At 33.7% G+C, this 17386-nt stretch overlaps 1 non-coding gene across 1 annotated transcript; it reads right to left on the bottom strand.

The window, feature by feature from the left end:
- Positions 1-8208: 8208 nt before the first annotated feature.
- Trnaa-agc lies at positions 8209-8281 on the bottom strand. Its single transcript has one exon. It is a non-coding gene; the product is annotated as a tRNA-Ala (tRNA).
- Between the last annotated feature and the right edge of the window lie 9105 nt (positions 8282-17386).

Genomic DNA, 17386 nt, shown 5'->3' with positions numbered 1-17386 from the left:
TTAAAGGTGGTCAGTGTTTATTTTCATTTGGTTTTTTTATTCTTATTATCTTGCATTCTCTTCGGCGGTTGCATTCCAGTCCCAAGAGATTCACTTAAACATCAACTATTTCCGACTTTACTGTATATTTTCACTTTCACATTTCCCTTGGTAGAAAACTTGTCTGCGAGATCCCTAGACACTCTCCCTAAGTGTTGTTACATGGATGTCAAATGTCAGTTTTCTATTGGGTCTCCAATAGTTTTTCATTGCTTGCGTGTTTGTTCGTAGGTGCTCTCGTAGTCGGATCTAGGAAGATTTTTCTGCCGTTCTGAAGACTGAGAAATTCCATTAGAATTTTCTAGAAAAAAATCTGTATTCTCTTGTGATTCTGTTCTTAGCTTGGCTAAGATGATTGCGTGCTTGGTAAAGGTAATTTAAATAGGCTTTCTAAAAGTTCTTATAGTCATGTACTACGTAAATCAACCATTTTATTGTAACCTAAAAATATTTCTCACTTTATGTTCGATGAAATAACTTAATACATCAATGTCTCGGGAGCTCTGTATGTTGATTGATTGTCGCTGACTGTTTACTCTCTGACGCCTAAATGTTGTTGCAAAATCGAATTAAGTAGATTTGAGAAAATTCTAGAAATAGGAATAAGAAAATTTACACTCTGGTTCGAATTTTGTTACCTGACTGGAAAAATGTTGTTATGACCAGTGGTGGTTTTGGTGTTTGAGAATTCTAATGTTTAACAACATGTCTAAAAACTTTTTGGTTTATTCTTTTTCTCTTGGCTGCGATCTTCATTTGGGACTGGCAAAAGGATTTTTTATTCAATAATCGCCGTTCATTTTTCTTAACACAAGACATCATTGACTATTCAACAATTTTAATTCTAGTCAGATATATGCAATTTGCAACAAAATAAGAATTCATAAATGCCTTCTTAATGTAACAATTTTCTATCTTTGATTAATATTTATTAAGTAGTAATCACGCTTAAGTAAGATTTTAACTGTCATAACTTTCTTAGGAACTGCTTCATAAATAAGTGCCCCCGTTTACACGGTAGACGTTGGCCTCGTAAGATATACTTACGAGTTAGTTCAAAAGTTTTTTGACGAGGTGAAAACTTCAACAAATAATGGAAGTTTATTTTTGCCGCGCTCGCAAAAGTCTACCTACTGGGATGTCTGAATATTATTAGGTTTTATTAAGACTTGTACTATCGTTGAAGTTAGATGACGTGTAGGAATGTATGAGTGTGCCCATGTGTCAGTATTGTTGTCAGTTGTTATTCTTGAGACAGTGAGTACTTTTCTTTATTAAATGACGTACTGTATGTTCGCGTATTTATTGGGATTACCTAACTATTTTCGACCCAACAGGTGTTCTCAATCATTAGCTAACGCGGGTACTGAATTCGTGAGAAAACTGTTGCATTATTTAATTGATCATTCTCACGAAAGTTACTATAAAAAGTAGTTTTCACGTGTAATTTTGTGTTGTGATATGTTTTAGACTGATGTGGAAAATAGTCCTGAAAATAATTAACTAGATTTGATTGAGTGTGGATGAGGCAACAAACGTCAAAGACATGTTTTTTTAAATCTGAATAGAAACAATAACATTACTAATAAAATCGCACTGTTATATTCGTAATTTGTTTCAAAGTTTGAACTAGGCAAAATGCGACCTATATAACTGCTACAAAACTCACCCAGAAAATTAAAACGATAAATGTAAAACAAAGTTCCGCTAAAACTGAACGATTTAAACAAAAAAGGGTCCAGAATTGTCCACTTCCATGCGATCGCCGAAACAGTTGTTTTCAAAACTAATAGCTTAAGTAGCTATCAAGTGCCCTTTAAACCCATCCTTGTAATTATCTCTTTATCTTTATGGTAATTAGTTAAAGGTTTTAAGTGTTAATTAAAACTCATTGGACTTTGGCAAATTAAATCGGCTTAATGTTAAATACTACTTTGATTTGATGGGCAAAAATTTAACGTTAGGCGTGAAATCTTTTGATGGTGGTATTTTTAGGCAAGGTTTTTTATTTATTTTCAGGTTAATCGAACGCTCTTAGCATTTAGCGCCATTTACTTTTTGAACTATTTTCCAAGGAATATAATTTTTAGACTAAGCTAATGAGCATGCAAAAGATATAGACGTTTATAACTCTCGCGTTCATTCTTCAATTAAAATTAGCCAGCTCAAAACCTCATATAAACAAATGACTATAATCATAAGTTAGTATTGAAATTTCTGCTCGGGGTAGTAAAATAGAAAATGTCGACACCTGTGTTCTAAAAAAAAAGACATGTACAAGTAAATGATAAATCCTACTTCCAGATTAAATTATTTCATTTAATTTCATGACCTGACTGGAAAACATCCAATCACCACTTTCAAGTAAGTATGTACGACTTGACATAAAACTAGCAGTTCCTATTCAAAACAACAGCTTGCAAATAAAGGTTGTAGCCCAAACAGATGCATGCATCGTTTATCACTATCTTATCTGACCATCGTTCAAAGTCGCCGATCCAGTTTTCAGCCGTTCATCGTACCGTCCGAACTCACAATCAGTATAAAAGCAACAACTTAAACGTCATACATTCGAGTTATCTTGGCATTGATAGATTTCTTCTTCCTTAGCTGGTTCGAAAGCGATATTAGTTGATAATTCGAGAATTAAAGAAAAGCTTGTCAGTTTGTTTTGTCGCAAGTGTATATTAAAATTTGTTCCCATTTCTTAGCCTATGATTATATAATTAATTATGGTTAAATAATAATAGTTATATAAAGCCTGTTTTTTTAAGCGCTCGAAGGACTTTTCAGCGTTTTTAATATGCACATGGATTCAAAAAGGCATTGGTGAGTGTTGGGAATCTAATTTACGATCTTTGACTTGGAATTCTAACGATACTATCACTACGCTATCAGTCCCTGAGGACCCCAGCGATCGGAGGACAAAAGCTAGTGTCAGCTGAGATACATTTTTGTTACGTTTTGCCTTAACGCATGCAAAGAAAACATTCAAATCAGTCCAGCCGTTTAGGAGGAGTTGCACACACACGTACACTAGAAATCATCATCAGGGCTATTCTTTACAATGTTTTCCCCATATTTATTGTTTGGATTGACAACCTTAAGTTGCTTCAGAACCTCAAAATATTGAAGTGACGTCATCTTGACCTAGACTAAGGTTTTATTGATGGGCAAGATAGATCAATCGGGTTAATGCTGCAGTTTTTTGCTTCAAGGCCTTTTTATTTTTGCTCCTAGATTCGAAGGTCAACTTTAAAATATATTTTATGCTAGCTATTAAGGATGGAGCATGATAAGGTTCTTTCTTGACTATTTTTTTTTCAACAGACTTTGAAAACGAGGTTTTCGATTCATCGGTATTTTTATTACCACAGCACTTTAGATTTTATTAATTCTTTTTTTTAACACAGAATAGATTTATTTGTTCCTATAAATAAGTCATCAAAATTGGATTATGGTTTTTATTTGAATTTAGTTGTGATATGTTTGTGTTGTTATACTTATATATAAAGCTGAAGAGTTTGTTTGTTTGTTTGAACGCGCTAATGTCAGGAACTACTGAAAAATTATTTTTGTGTTGAATAGACCATTCATCGAGGAAGGTTTTAGGCTATAAACCATCACGTTATGACTAATAGGAGCGAAGATACAGTGGAAAATGTGAAAAAACAGGGCAGGTATAAATCATAACTTATATCTTCTACCCACGGGGACGAAGTCGCAGGCAACAGCTAGTAAACTACAATAATTTTAGGACCCAAAAATACTTAAGTGTCAATTACACCCCAAAAAGAAATGGAATTCAAAGAGATATCCAAATTCCAAAAGGTTAATAAATTCTCCAGACTATCTGACATTTGACCTAACCAAGCTACCTGAGACAACGAAATTATCTTACACAAGTTATTTACGAATCTACAAATTTAAACACGTTTCGTGGTTCAACGAGGCATCCCCAAGACGACGTTGTCTTCGGCTACAGCTAAATTTAGCCAAATCACTAATTGTAGAACAATTAAAGCCCATTATTTGCTTCCACGTATCTTGATAATAGCGATAAAGTGTACTTTGAATAATATATTTAAGATAAAGCCAGTGCGTTGTTTGTTGACTTAGGAATGTGTAATTGAGTTACATTAGAATGATTAGGTTCTATTATCATTGTCCTCTTTTTAATGGCGAAAAGAAATAATTATTTGCTAATGGACAATGGACATAGATAATGATAATGGACATGACCTGACTGATGTAGTGGTGGTCATGGGTTTGATTCCCACTCAGGAGTTAATTTTGTGTGATGAGCATGATCACTTGTTCTATGTAAGATAAGTATATCTGGGTCAGAATTTAGAAATACCTAGTTCATCAGTTGTGTACTATTCAAAATAGAAGATTTGTTTAGTTTGAGACTAGTGAAAGATAAGGATGTTTATAATAATAATAATTAATTTAGTTGATAACTGATGAAATATAAAATTGGATCTAAAATCTAACCTTGAAAAATCCTCCATGTTCTTCATAAATTTTACTTCTAAAGCCAAAGTAAGTTTGCAAAAAATCTAAGATAAGTATTACATTTTATTTGTAGCCCTGTTTAAGCTGACAAAATACACAAGTACTCCAAAATCAAACTAACCGAGTCCCAGTCTAATCACAGTTACCCTCATTTGATCACATATCTGCTTATCCGACACATAATACAACAGTAATGAACTAAATCCGATCCTTTATTGATCTTTAAAATTGACGACGAGTGCGAATTATCAAATTCGGAAATTTGGAAATCATGGTAATTTGGATTTAGCTGATTTCGATTCGTATATGGCTTACTATATGGTGTTCATAGAAACAGGAATGAGAATTAATAGTTTATCTTGGCAATTTCAGGAAATTAGTGTAACTCTAGTTATGAAAAACCCCTAATTACTTGTATTTTGAATGTCCTTACCTTTTGGGAAATAAAATTAAAAATGTATTAATTTTGATGCAAATAAAGCAATAATTTTCATCGACTGTCTTTTTTCTTATTTAACACATACTTCTTTACTCTGCGCCAACTCTTGGTTGACTAATAGAGACTGCGTCTAAGATTGAGTCCGCCATTGTACTTCATCATCATCATTATCATCAGCCCACATTCGTCCATAGCTAGACATAGACCTCCCCAATTGCACGTAATTACTAAGAACTTCGGGTTATGCGTAACTGCAGTAATAGAAGCAAGAATGTAGGGTACTTGTAGGCATGGCATGATAAGGGTTTGTTAATGTGGGTTGGATAACGATGCCAGCTACGTATAGGACTTAGAGCTAGCTACTACATAATACATAATAAGTAAATGCTTTTGATTGTTAAAAATCAAAAACATATTTAGTTTGAAATTTCAATTGATAAGTCTTGAGGTCGAATATATATAAAAAAAATGTATCTTGCTTGGTACGGCTGAGATTAATAATTGATTAATAGGATACTTGGCAAAGTAAACAAATATTGTCATAACATAATACGCATCAAAGATTATGTTTGAAATAACGTCATTTGTCGGTAAGAACTGTACTGATAAGCGACGATGAACGACTTTTCAAATTGCTGTATTATCTGTATTTCACCAACACTAAAAATTAAATAATACGTCATCATCGGTATAGCCTTTTCCCAACTATGTTGGGGTCGGCATCCGAGAAAAGATGTATGAATAACAGCCGGGATCCACAATTTAACGTGCCCTCTGAAACACGTTAAACAATTAAAATATATGTATTTGTCGTTTCATCTATTTGACTCACTTATAATTTTTTATAAGTCAAAACTCGGAAATTTCGAAAGCCGATTTTAATTGTACACATAACAGGCACTTTGTTCGATTTCGTTCAATTGACATTACATTGACTATTAAGATTTGGCGTCAGCTATTTCAGAAAGCTACTAAATAGGATTGTTATGTAAACACGAATGTTTGTAAGCCGATTGACTGACTCGAATCGGGTATTAGAGTAATACGTGCGGGAACTTCTTACACCGTCGCGTAATGTAATAAGGGTTTGTATTGAAGTGACTTATGTTTTTATAACAACTGTCGTGAGACTGATTCATTATAAAATGATGTAACGGTTTAGTCACGCGTATTTATCGGGGTGGGATCGCGAGTCAGTTCGACTCGCGATCCCGCCGCGTCTGCTCATGATTAAGGACTCCGGTTGGGTCCGAAACTAGTCGGGCTACCCCGATAAATACGCGTGAGTAAACCGTTACATCATTTTATTACTTATGTTTTATTCAATTCTTTGAAATAAAATTCTTTGATTCAAATAAACAAATGCGTTTATATAGGTTAAACTGTTTGTTTTTAACTGGTTTTTCGGTACTGTACTCAATGCGTAAATATGGATCACCTATTATTGAGGGTCAAATGTACAATCCGTAAGTCACCAAGGTAAACAGTTAAAATATTCAGCAATTATGTTTTTTCTATTGCTGTTACAATAAAATAGGCAGGAACATACTGTGTTAGTTCACACTGAATATATCTCCGAGTATTTTGTTTAATACTAAAAATAAATTTCAAGATTCAGAAACGATGCTACGGTCAAATTTTTTTGGTGATGAATAACATGTTTTTCTTTACCCTATTTGTTCGTAACCCAAATACGAATCTCCACATACTTAAACAGATAAAAATAAATAACAAGACATCCAATTTCTTCCCGACAGTATTATGAAAAGAAATCATTTAATAACACAGTTAGACAGTACTAGAATTAATATTTTCAATTGACGACCTCCGTGGTCGAGTGGCGTACATACCGGTTTCAAGGTGTCGCTAGGTCTGAGGTCCCGGGTTCAATCCCCGGTCGGGTAAATGTAAATATTCAAATTTCTACATTGTCTCGGGTCTGAGTGTTTATGGTACCTTCTTTGTATCTGAATTCCATAACACAAGTGCTTTCGCAACTTACTTTGGGTTCAGAGCAATGTATGTGATGTTGTCCGCATTTATTATTATTATTTATTATTAATTTGTTCGTGAATTATTTTTAACAACGTTGCGTAGCGGTGTAAATGCGGACAGTCATAAACCAAAAACTTTAGCATTCACGAAGTTCGAAAGACTAAATTGCTGATACGTAAAAGTGTTTTAAAATTGCTTCTGTAACGGTCTATATCCGCGGATTTGTTGTTAGTTTCAATTTTATGCTCTTTGAATTTCAGAGCTAGAAAAATATTAGTTTCAAAGTTTCGGGTACGAATTGTGAAAGTTTTTTTTTCCGTTTCTTTGTGATCGTTTGTTCATTGTATTTTGAGATTTATGTTATAGGAGAGAAGATTGTAAATTAAGTGTGCTTACTGCAATTTGAAATGCTTTACTGTAGGTCATTTTTCTGTGAGGAATATTGGCATACACCTTTCGATCTTTTTCTTGTTTGAGGCTAATTGAAAACTTTACATGTTTTCATCCATGTACATTTGTTTCCGCTTTAACGAGCGTAGGTGAATATAAAGTAAAGTAATAAAGTCATTTCTTTAATCGCAGGTTTTATCATTCAAATCTTGCCTTTGTGTTTTAAAATTACTTTTAAATGTAACGAAAGAAGTTTTTAAAGAATATTCTAGAAAAAAAATCGTCAATAACACAAGTACAGAAAAATTGTTAATATATTTTGTACGCCATAGAGGCTAAACATGATTGTCCTTTATATCTGAAGCACTTAAATTCTTATATACACATAATTATGTATGTATCTCTACTCGTGTTTAAATTTTATCAAAATTCAATAAGATTTCCAAACATACCTACTCTTAAAAAAACGAAAAAAATATAGATACCAGGCATCTGCCATCGCTGTGGACATTTTACTCGGTTTTATTTTATCAAAACATACTGGAGTCACAGAATTTCTGGCTAAATGCTGGTGCAAAGAACAATCTTGACTTTGCTATTAACATTGTTTATTTTCAAATGAAGAAATGATGTGAGTACCACTTTTTTCATTATTATTTTTCAGTGCATGCATAGCCAATAGAAACCACAAATGACGTGGCTTGCTATAAATTAAATTAAACATCCAAATAGGTACACTATGTTGAAAAAAACAGATTTTATTAAAAAAAAAACTTCTATAAAGATTGATCTGGTAGAGCAAAAGTTATTATATTCTTTACGAGTATTGGAGGCGCCGGGTATCGATCCCGGTACCTCTCGCATGCTAAGCGAGCGCTCTACCATTTGAGCTACGCCCCCGGTAGAATGTAAATTCAAATTTCCCTCTGCATTCTGCAATGTGACTATTATTTTTGCTCTAGTTTTATCTACCAGAACAATATTAGTGTACAAAACGAATGTTTAGCTGTTAGTAAAGTTCTTTTCATCATTGGCCTAGCCTTTTCCCAACTATGTTGGAGTCGGCTACCAGTCCAACCGGTTTCAGCTAAGTACCAGTGTTAGTGAACTTCTTTTCTTAAGACTTATGCTGATCTTCTTATGCTTTTCCGATCAACATTAATTAACTTATCTGAACTGATGAGTTAAGGGAAGAAAAAAAGTATATCAAAAAAGTAAAAATGGAAACTTCTTCATCAGGTATCGCTGTCTGTCTAACACCAGGCTATATATCATGAACAATGATAGTTGGACTGTTGAAATTTTCACAGATTTTGTTTTCCTATTGTTTTGTTGTAACTATCGTGAGAATGATTCATAAACGGTTTACTCACGCCTATTTATTGGAATTGCCCAGCAGTGGGGTCGCGAATCGAACTGTTTATTCCGATGTTATTGACGCTATAATAACAAAATAATGTTATAGTATTTTTTAATATTATTCTCAACAAGATTGTTACTTACTACGGTTAAAATTTGATGAGTGACCAATTTTGTGCGCAAATTGATTATACTTTGTCGTGTTAGTGAAGAACCGTTCGTGTCACGTTTTGGAGACAAACTTGACTGAGTTCTTTCTGTTTGGTTTCTATATTTCCAAAAGATTGTTATTGTGTTTTTGTGCGCTCGTTTGATTTTGTTTGACTGTTCCATAGGTTTTGTAGACGTTTTTTTTGTATTGAATATTGTTGGTTTTGAGAGAGTTTTTTGGGTAGATCTTTTACTGACCCAGTGATGATCCCTACATGACAAAATTTTGCCATTTAGCCTTCGTAGCATGGAATTTTCTATTACCATAAGTTGTATGTATGTTTAGAATTTAATTTAGCAGAATAGCTTTGACATTGATATTGTTTAGTATGGTTAGTTCAAACCGTTCTCTTGCTCGGAAATAGGCAATGTTTTCGCCGCGTGCAGCAACCATTAGTTCAGCATACCACTATATTCTTCATAAACCAAAATAATGTAGAAGAATATGCAAAAATAATTCGCCTCCAAATAAAAACTACTTAGCCAAACTTGACGAAATTCATATTTTATATCCAGTCCAAAGAAAACATAAAAAAAAATTACGAATAATTTTCAACCTCCTCTTTTTTGAAGTGGGATGAAAACTACTCCAAAATATTTCAAAATACACGTTTCAATACACTTAAAACACTTTTAACAATAATTCTCTACATTCCGTCAATAACATTTCTCATTTGGATTCACATCAAAATCGCGAATAACTAATCAACCAATAACTAATTGCTAATAAATGGCTTCAATAGGCATTCGTTACAACGCATTGTTCTAAACTGCTACCAATTTTATGCTAATTTAATTCCATTGAAAACCAATTACTTCTGTATTTTGCTGATTTGGTTCGAATTGTTATTAGTCGGCAGTGTTGAAAGGCTTTACGACATAGGTGTTCGGGTATCACCAGATATCCGAACACCTATGTGCCTTTTACCTTTACGCGTTTTCGCTTTATGTCTTCGCAAACCATTTTTGACTTGAAAACCAGTCAAATGTAAGTCGAACTCGCCACGTGAGGCTTAAGATAAATTAATCAGTTGGATAAAAATGAGATTGTAACCTTCTTGAATTTATTTGTCACTCACCAACAGATTTATGACCTTAAAAACGTTGTTTTACCTCATCAACGGCAGCAGAAATAGGTCATCTCTGAAAATCCTAATGTGTACCACGATTCATGTAATACAGATTGGTGACGGACGGACGGACTGACAGACAACAGCCTCAATAATAGTTCCATTTTTGTTTCGGTTGTCCATTTCATTTCCAGTTGGTTACGGAACCCTAAGCATTGATTTCAGGGATATTTGAATGGTGGGTACGTACTATGTAACATTTTGAAGAACAGAAGAGTTGCGGAGCTAGCCTTGTAGCTAAACAAGATTTTTTACAAGGTAATGCGCATATAAAGTACCCACTCAAACTACATACCGCAATACACAATACCTTATCGCATCATAATTTGTATAGAATACAGATTATAACTATTATTCAAAATTTCCATATTAATGAAACGTTAACGTCACAAATACTTTGATGATGTTTTTCGTTCTAAGTTTGACCCTAACCTCACACTGACCAAGAAGGACGGTAAGAGCTAAAACAAGGCCATTATCGTCTAATATTCGAGGTATAGGAAGATTCGAGTATCGATTCCCTCTAATCGAGTCTAACTTTAGAAATCGATTTGGCTTTTGAATAAGTTAACAGTTTAATAACGAGTCGGTACGGAAGGAGCATCTTGTTTTAGATTGAACAGTTTCTGCTAGTTTTAATCTTCGTAGAAAACGTTCTTGCATCTTGTAAACTTATTAACTGGCAACGCAAATACAGTGGTGTAGTGACCTTTCCGTATATATTTGTGGCATCATAGCTCCTAAACGAATGAACCGATTTGGATGCACTTTTTTTAGTTTGTAGATTGATGTGAAATGGATTGTTCTTAGGTACACTTATAATGTGGTGTGTTTGTTTAAGAATCAATGGGACGCATTTTCCTTGCAGGGGAAAGTAATGGTTATAATAATAACACACAATTAATATATATAGGATATTATGACGACCTCCGTGGTCGAGTGGCGTATGCACCGGTTTCAAGGTGTCCAAGATCCTCGGTCGGTTCAATGTAAAAATTCACATTTCTACATTGTCTCGGGTCTGGGTGTTTGTGGTACCTTCGTTATATCTGAATTCCATAACACAAGTGCTTCAGCAACTTACTTTGGGTTCAGAACAATGTATGTGATGTTGTCCGCATTTATTTATTTATTTATTATAGGACGCATAATGGTAAGCTGTTAATGTTTTATTTCATATTAACTTTTTGCTTTAAAACAGTAAAATTTTAGTTCAACGGTTACAAATACAAAAATTTATTACAAGAAAAACATTTTATGTAAGTAAAGAAAACAGAACTTAATACAGCAATTCTTTGTAAAACGTCGTTCCTTTAGATAGTTTTTTATCTTTTACACTAGAATTTTTATTCTAGAAAGGCTCCATTTCCTATCTACCTGTAGTAATGTTGAAACGAACTCTGGGGAGGCGTCTGAAAAGGCCAATAACCTTAGGTCATGTCTCTTTCAAAGCAGTACCTTAAAGGGAATTAGATTTATAGCGCTTGATATGATCCCTAGAGGTTGAAATAACATTACCCTTTATTTATACATAGATAAGGTTTCGCATTCAAAATGTCCTTGTGAGTTTAAGATTTAAATCGTGTTGCGTTGTACTTAAGATCGGTTTTTGGTTATTGATGTTTATTTGAAAATTTATATTAAATTTTGGGTATATTTTCAAAAAGAAGAGAGGGAAAGGGCAAAGGCCTTGGACGCCATGTTATTTAGGTATCTTTTAGATTGTCAGTCTAGTTACGTAGAACTTGCGTGAGAGATGATGTAGCTGCAGAAGCTACGCGGTATAATAATAATTTTAGTCTTTGAAGGTCAGTCAATACCCTATTCTATGCTAAAAGCTTGTTTTAACAATGTCTTTTAATCAAAGTGCTCTTGAAAAGCAAATAATTTTCCAAATAAATAAACAAAACAAAAATATTAACACTCCCGAGAATCCCACCTCATAATCACCAATACCCCGTAAACAAACTGCAAAAACAAAGAATACCAACAATAGAAATTATAACCCATTAGTCGCCAAAATTCCCTTGTCTCACCACAGCCCGAAACACGTTTAATTACTACTAAACACGATTTAAACCTTAGTTAATAATGGTGGTTCATGAAAGGCGATCTCGGATTTAACTGAGCACGAAGAACATGGTCGGGGCTTGACTTGAGTCATATTTCAGGGCAAAACAGCAAGCTTAGGGGTACTTGATCTGCCTCTTAGCGGGACTGCAGTGCTAGTACTTTAGTTTAGCCTTGCTGGTGATTTTAGAGGATTGTTTGGAGATGCCGTTGAATAGTTGTTGATGTTTTCTGTTATAATGGCGTTTGGATTTTTGTGGGTTAACGATAGATATTTTGATATGTGTGTGCAATCAAGTACCAGGTATAATTAGATATAACTAATATTCATGTCTTTGTATCTCTATGTCCAAATAGTATAATAAAACTAAATTAGTGGTTTATAAGTGCAATTCAAAATGAAACCTGTCAAATTGTATCTAGTAATATTTTTGTCCAAAACAATTTTGAAATCATAATTCAAGCCACTTTTGTAGTCACAAGCCAAAAGTAAATGAAAATGGTCTGATGATGAAACGGGATGGAGACAACAAAAATTATGAAACAAAATGCCAATCCCAAGTTAAAGTCGTGAATATCGAGAAAATACACATATAACCTGATATTGCTAAATATCGATCAAACCTACTTGAATTAGAAGTTTGCGGCTTGCTTTGATGAGTAAATAAATCAAGAAGAAAAAAGTTTCATTACAAACTTATTTCGAATGAATTACACTAAATAGGCGTACATAATTTAGCACTCGATTCTCAAATTCACCGAGGCTGATAAATTCCCAGCCCTGATTGGGGTTAATTCAAGAGCTATCATTTGACATTTCACCGTTAGTTAGTAGTTAGCGGACGTTTATTTCAACACCAGTGTTGTATTGAATTTCGAAACAGATTATACTGCAGTTATTTGGTTGGTCGTTCGATTTGCCCATGAAGTGGTATCTAGATTCAGTTAGAAGGAAAAACACTTAAGTTAGATTTTTGCAGTAAAGACAGAGTGCAAGTTTCGAAAGTGAAGCTGAAGAAACCAAGAGATGGGCCAGAGAAAAACTAATTTACAAAAAAATTGGTCGTCCATAAAATTCATGACAGCAATCGTCGCTTAATTATTTTCATTAAATATAAGATGTATTGAAATAAACTCCATGTCATATGGAATCTGGATGGTAGCAAAAATACAACATTATATTTAGTGAAAATTTTAACTTTCTTCTTATCACTTTTTATGAAATGCAGCCCTTGTAGAAGAATCTCGAGACGGACAGACAATGAAGTGCGGCGTTTTTATATGTAGGTAATTGCTTTGGTATTTTATATGGACTTTAAAAAATAAATTGTTAAAAAAATGATTTGATTGCGACATAAAGCGTTTGGTTTTTATTCATGCATGACGTACAGACTTGCTACGTTACTGCAAGTTATATAGTCACAATGTTGTACAGGACATCCGATATTCTCATGCTAGTACTTGTTAACTGGTTTATGACAGCTGGACCTGAACGAGAGCTAAACTTGGTTTTACTGCTCATAGCCATCAACCGCTAGCTCACAACAGTTCAAGTGGAGAATTAAGATAGGTTTATAGTTTTATTTAGTAGAATTTCATATGTTATAGGAATATATTGGATGGATAATCTTGCTAATTGAACTTTTACTACTAGAAGGAGTTTCCTAACCTGGAACTCTGAAAAGAAACAACAAGTTCTTTAAGTAAGTTAAGTAAAATGTTTTATAAAAAAATACCATTTATGTCCTTAACATAAAGTCGCCCTAATAGAATAAATTTTAATTCAAACCGTGTTGACACACAGCTAATTAATACCTGACCTTCCAAATACGAATGTGTAAAATAAACACACCCTGTACACAACGATCAGCATTCACTAAACCACGTTTATCTAGCGATAATTCCGGCATTATGCGAAACAGCCAAGAGTTATGACCGCTGTGTTGCCAGCTTTTTATTAATAATAACGTTTTACTACTATTTCAAAATGAGTTTGAAATTTTTATGCAGATGACGTAAGTTCGATGCGTTTTTTAGGGTTGGTATAAAATTTATATTGTAGTAATGATTTTGCTAATCTATGATCGTAAATAAGGATGTAAATATGTATGCTCATGAAGGCATAAGTATACGTTTACGGCAAAGTAATGTGAGATAAAAAGTCATATTAATATTAAATGCATAAAATATTATGTTTAAATTTATATTAGTTCTGCGCATGGCACTGCTGGCCAAAAGCCTCTTACGAAGCTGGAACTCAAATTCGTAAGATGGCTTCCATGTCGATGAGGCTCAGAACTAAAGATTGCCTCTTTAGTTAAGCAAGAAGAATTGAATAGGGAGACTTATATCCAAAAGGATACATAATATAACAGAGATGGGTATAGAAAAACTTGTTGAAATAATTTGCAGTGACCGATACAGTTCAAAATTTAACCATCACTTAGCTGCTAAACACATGACAACATTTTTATCCCACCAAAAACAGCATTCAAATTAACCCAAAAAACTACTCTCCAAAACAAAAATACTCCCATCTCCACTATTAAGCGAAGAGCTAGCAACACAGGGTAATATCAGCCAACCGCACGGCTCGCTTGACTTATAGCCAGCAATTTGACCGGCCTAAACATCCCGTACATATTTGTAACAGACTGTACACTCTGCCATTTTCCACTCTACATGATAAAGGCTACCTAACTCTAATTTAAGTTTAATTTTCCAAGTTAAGGGCCCTAACTTAAATTGAATCTTAACTAGAAATTGCGTGTAAATGGTCTAATTTAACAGTTTGTATTTAAGGTTTTAGTTTTAATAATCGGGTTTAGCTCGGTTTTTTAATGTTCTATAAGTTTTGAGACTGATTTATGACGCTAATTCTAATTTGAGATTTAATTAAAACAACTAGTTATTTTTTTTGTTTGCAAAACTAACATAAATCTTGAGTACAATTAAATTCGTTAAACATTATTTTTCGGCGATTCATTTTATAATTTTGCTTAGACACAAAGTTTGTCGTTGCTAACCAATAGGGTTTGTCTAAAAAAATCTAATTAGTCGGTCGTATTTTTTTTTAGTATCGCTTACTATTCGCGCGTAAGTAATAATTGAAATGTCATGTGACGTTGTTCATCAGTAATTTATCAATCGACAAGTGACCACCATTTCACCAAAGATTATAAAACGGTTGGAATTATTAGATTGATGCGATTTATTATCTATCTATCTATCTATCTATCTATATATTTAAAAATGAAATGCTGTTCGTTAGTCTCACTAAAACTCGAAAACGGCTGAACCGATTTAGCTTCTTTTAGTCTTGAAGTATTCGTAGAAGTCCAGGGAAGGTTTAAACGGTGAGAAAATTTGAAAAAAATGCGGAAAAGGCGAAAAAATAACAAATTTAATTTACTAAGGTAAAGGCACCATATTTCGATATTGTAAAAAAAACGGTCTTATCAAAGCAAGGTCTTATTTAATTAATAATTTAGCTGTTTTTTTAATAATTTATGTACACACACAAATAGTCTTACAATTAATGATGGCTTTAGTATGTGTAGGTTTTCTCGCAGTTTTCGCTCAGTTTAAGGCTAGCAGCTACTTGAATGCATGTTTCATACAAAATTTGCTAAATAGTGTTTAAGATGATAGTTTTATATTGTGTGAGTTTTTGTTTAGTTCAAAATATTATGAGGATATATTTTTTATCGAAAACACTTAACTCTTGAGTATTTCTTCACGAATTGAGTAGAAAATTAAGTTTTTAAATACCGAGCCTTTTTAAATACTAAGATTGATTTAAAATCCAAAGACAATAAAGAGATTTGCCTTTCTCCTTTCCTAAATATTTTTTACACTCAGAATTAGGAACAAAATGCATTGGAATTAGAATTTTTAAATCGGAATAAGGCCTCAGACTTCTTTACATTTTACACTATTTAACATTTTTTATCTTTTATACAGTCAATCTGTGAGTATATTTCAAAATTAAGATAAATAACACTTCTAATAAAAATTTCCAATACTACAGAAAGGTATATTAAATACTCAATTTATGTTCTTTTAATTTATAATGAAAACACCGCGGAATTAGGTGCCTTTACCTTACTTTCCTGTCAAACATTTGACATATTTTGATGTCTGTCATAGTTTGAAAAGTAAATTAAAAGAAGTCTTTATTGTTTTATATATTGTCATAAAACCTACGTGGTAGCCAGCGGACCAGTCACTTACATTTTACTTGATCAGGTAACTTCGCAATAAAACTATAACCATGACTAAAAAAAGGTAAATCTTTCCCAACGTTCCAAAGGAGCTAAAATATGGAGGATCATAAGGTCCCAAGAATCTATCGAAGAGCTCCTGACGAGCGAGTTGATGCTGTTCGGGAACATCAAGCTGGAACTCGCTCCGTAGCGTTAATTGATACTGATACAGATACAGACTGATATCTCAGAGTATCTACGCATCTGCTTCTAGATCTCTAGAGGCAAGTGCAGAACATGCGCGACAGTCCGCTGATCGTGAACGTCACGCATTGTATCGCGAGTCGGAGACGTTTACTGATAGAAAATTCTGCTTGAGTTCTCAGCGAATTTGCATATCTACTAATAAGTCTTTTGAAACAAGTGATGAACGTGATGGTCAACAGTTTGACCGAGATAAACATAAATTGTACCGAACACTCACACACTAAAATATTCATAATCAATTAGAAAGTCAGAAAGAAAGAATAACTGGAGAACGGCATGAAGAGACAGAAAAAGAGCGCAACGAACATTTGAATTCTGATCGCCTTCGACATTCTTTGAACAATGTCGAAATCATCTGACATAACGTATCGGATGTGTCTCAAAATGTTGCCGCAAGGCATGGCGGCCTTTCTTAGGTTGATAAGGAACGGAGTGCATTTTCCTATACTTCTATGATTGACTGCACTACAGATTCCGACATCAGGTATGGTTCGGTATATATTATGAAGGTGTTAAATGGCAAAAAGAAACAAACGGTATGTTCTTCTCAGTTGGGAAAGTACGTATTGAAACACTCTACCATCGTCTTGAGGACTTGCTGCCACGTCCCCACGCTATTAGACGACTTTGTTTGGGTATGTACAGTGTGTATGAAAAACCCTGTCCAATCTTTGAAGGAAAAGTGACTTGCCAGAGGTGCAAAAAAAAAATAACATGACTTTCTATTAGTAAAAGAATTTCCGAAATCGGTTCAGCATATGTTG

Source organism: Trichoplusia ni, chromosome 2 (genome assembly GCF_003590095.1).
Source record: "Trichoplusia ni isolate ovarian cell line Hi5 chromosome 2, tn1, whole genome shotgun sequence".
Classification (NCBI taxonomy): domain Eukaryota; kingdom Metazoa; phylum Arthropoda; class Insecta; order Lepidoptera; family Noctuidae; genus Trichoplusia; species Trichoplusia ni.
This window is presented reverse-complemented; position numbering and strand designations above follow the sequence as displayed.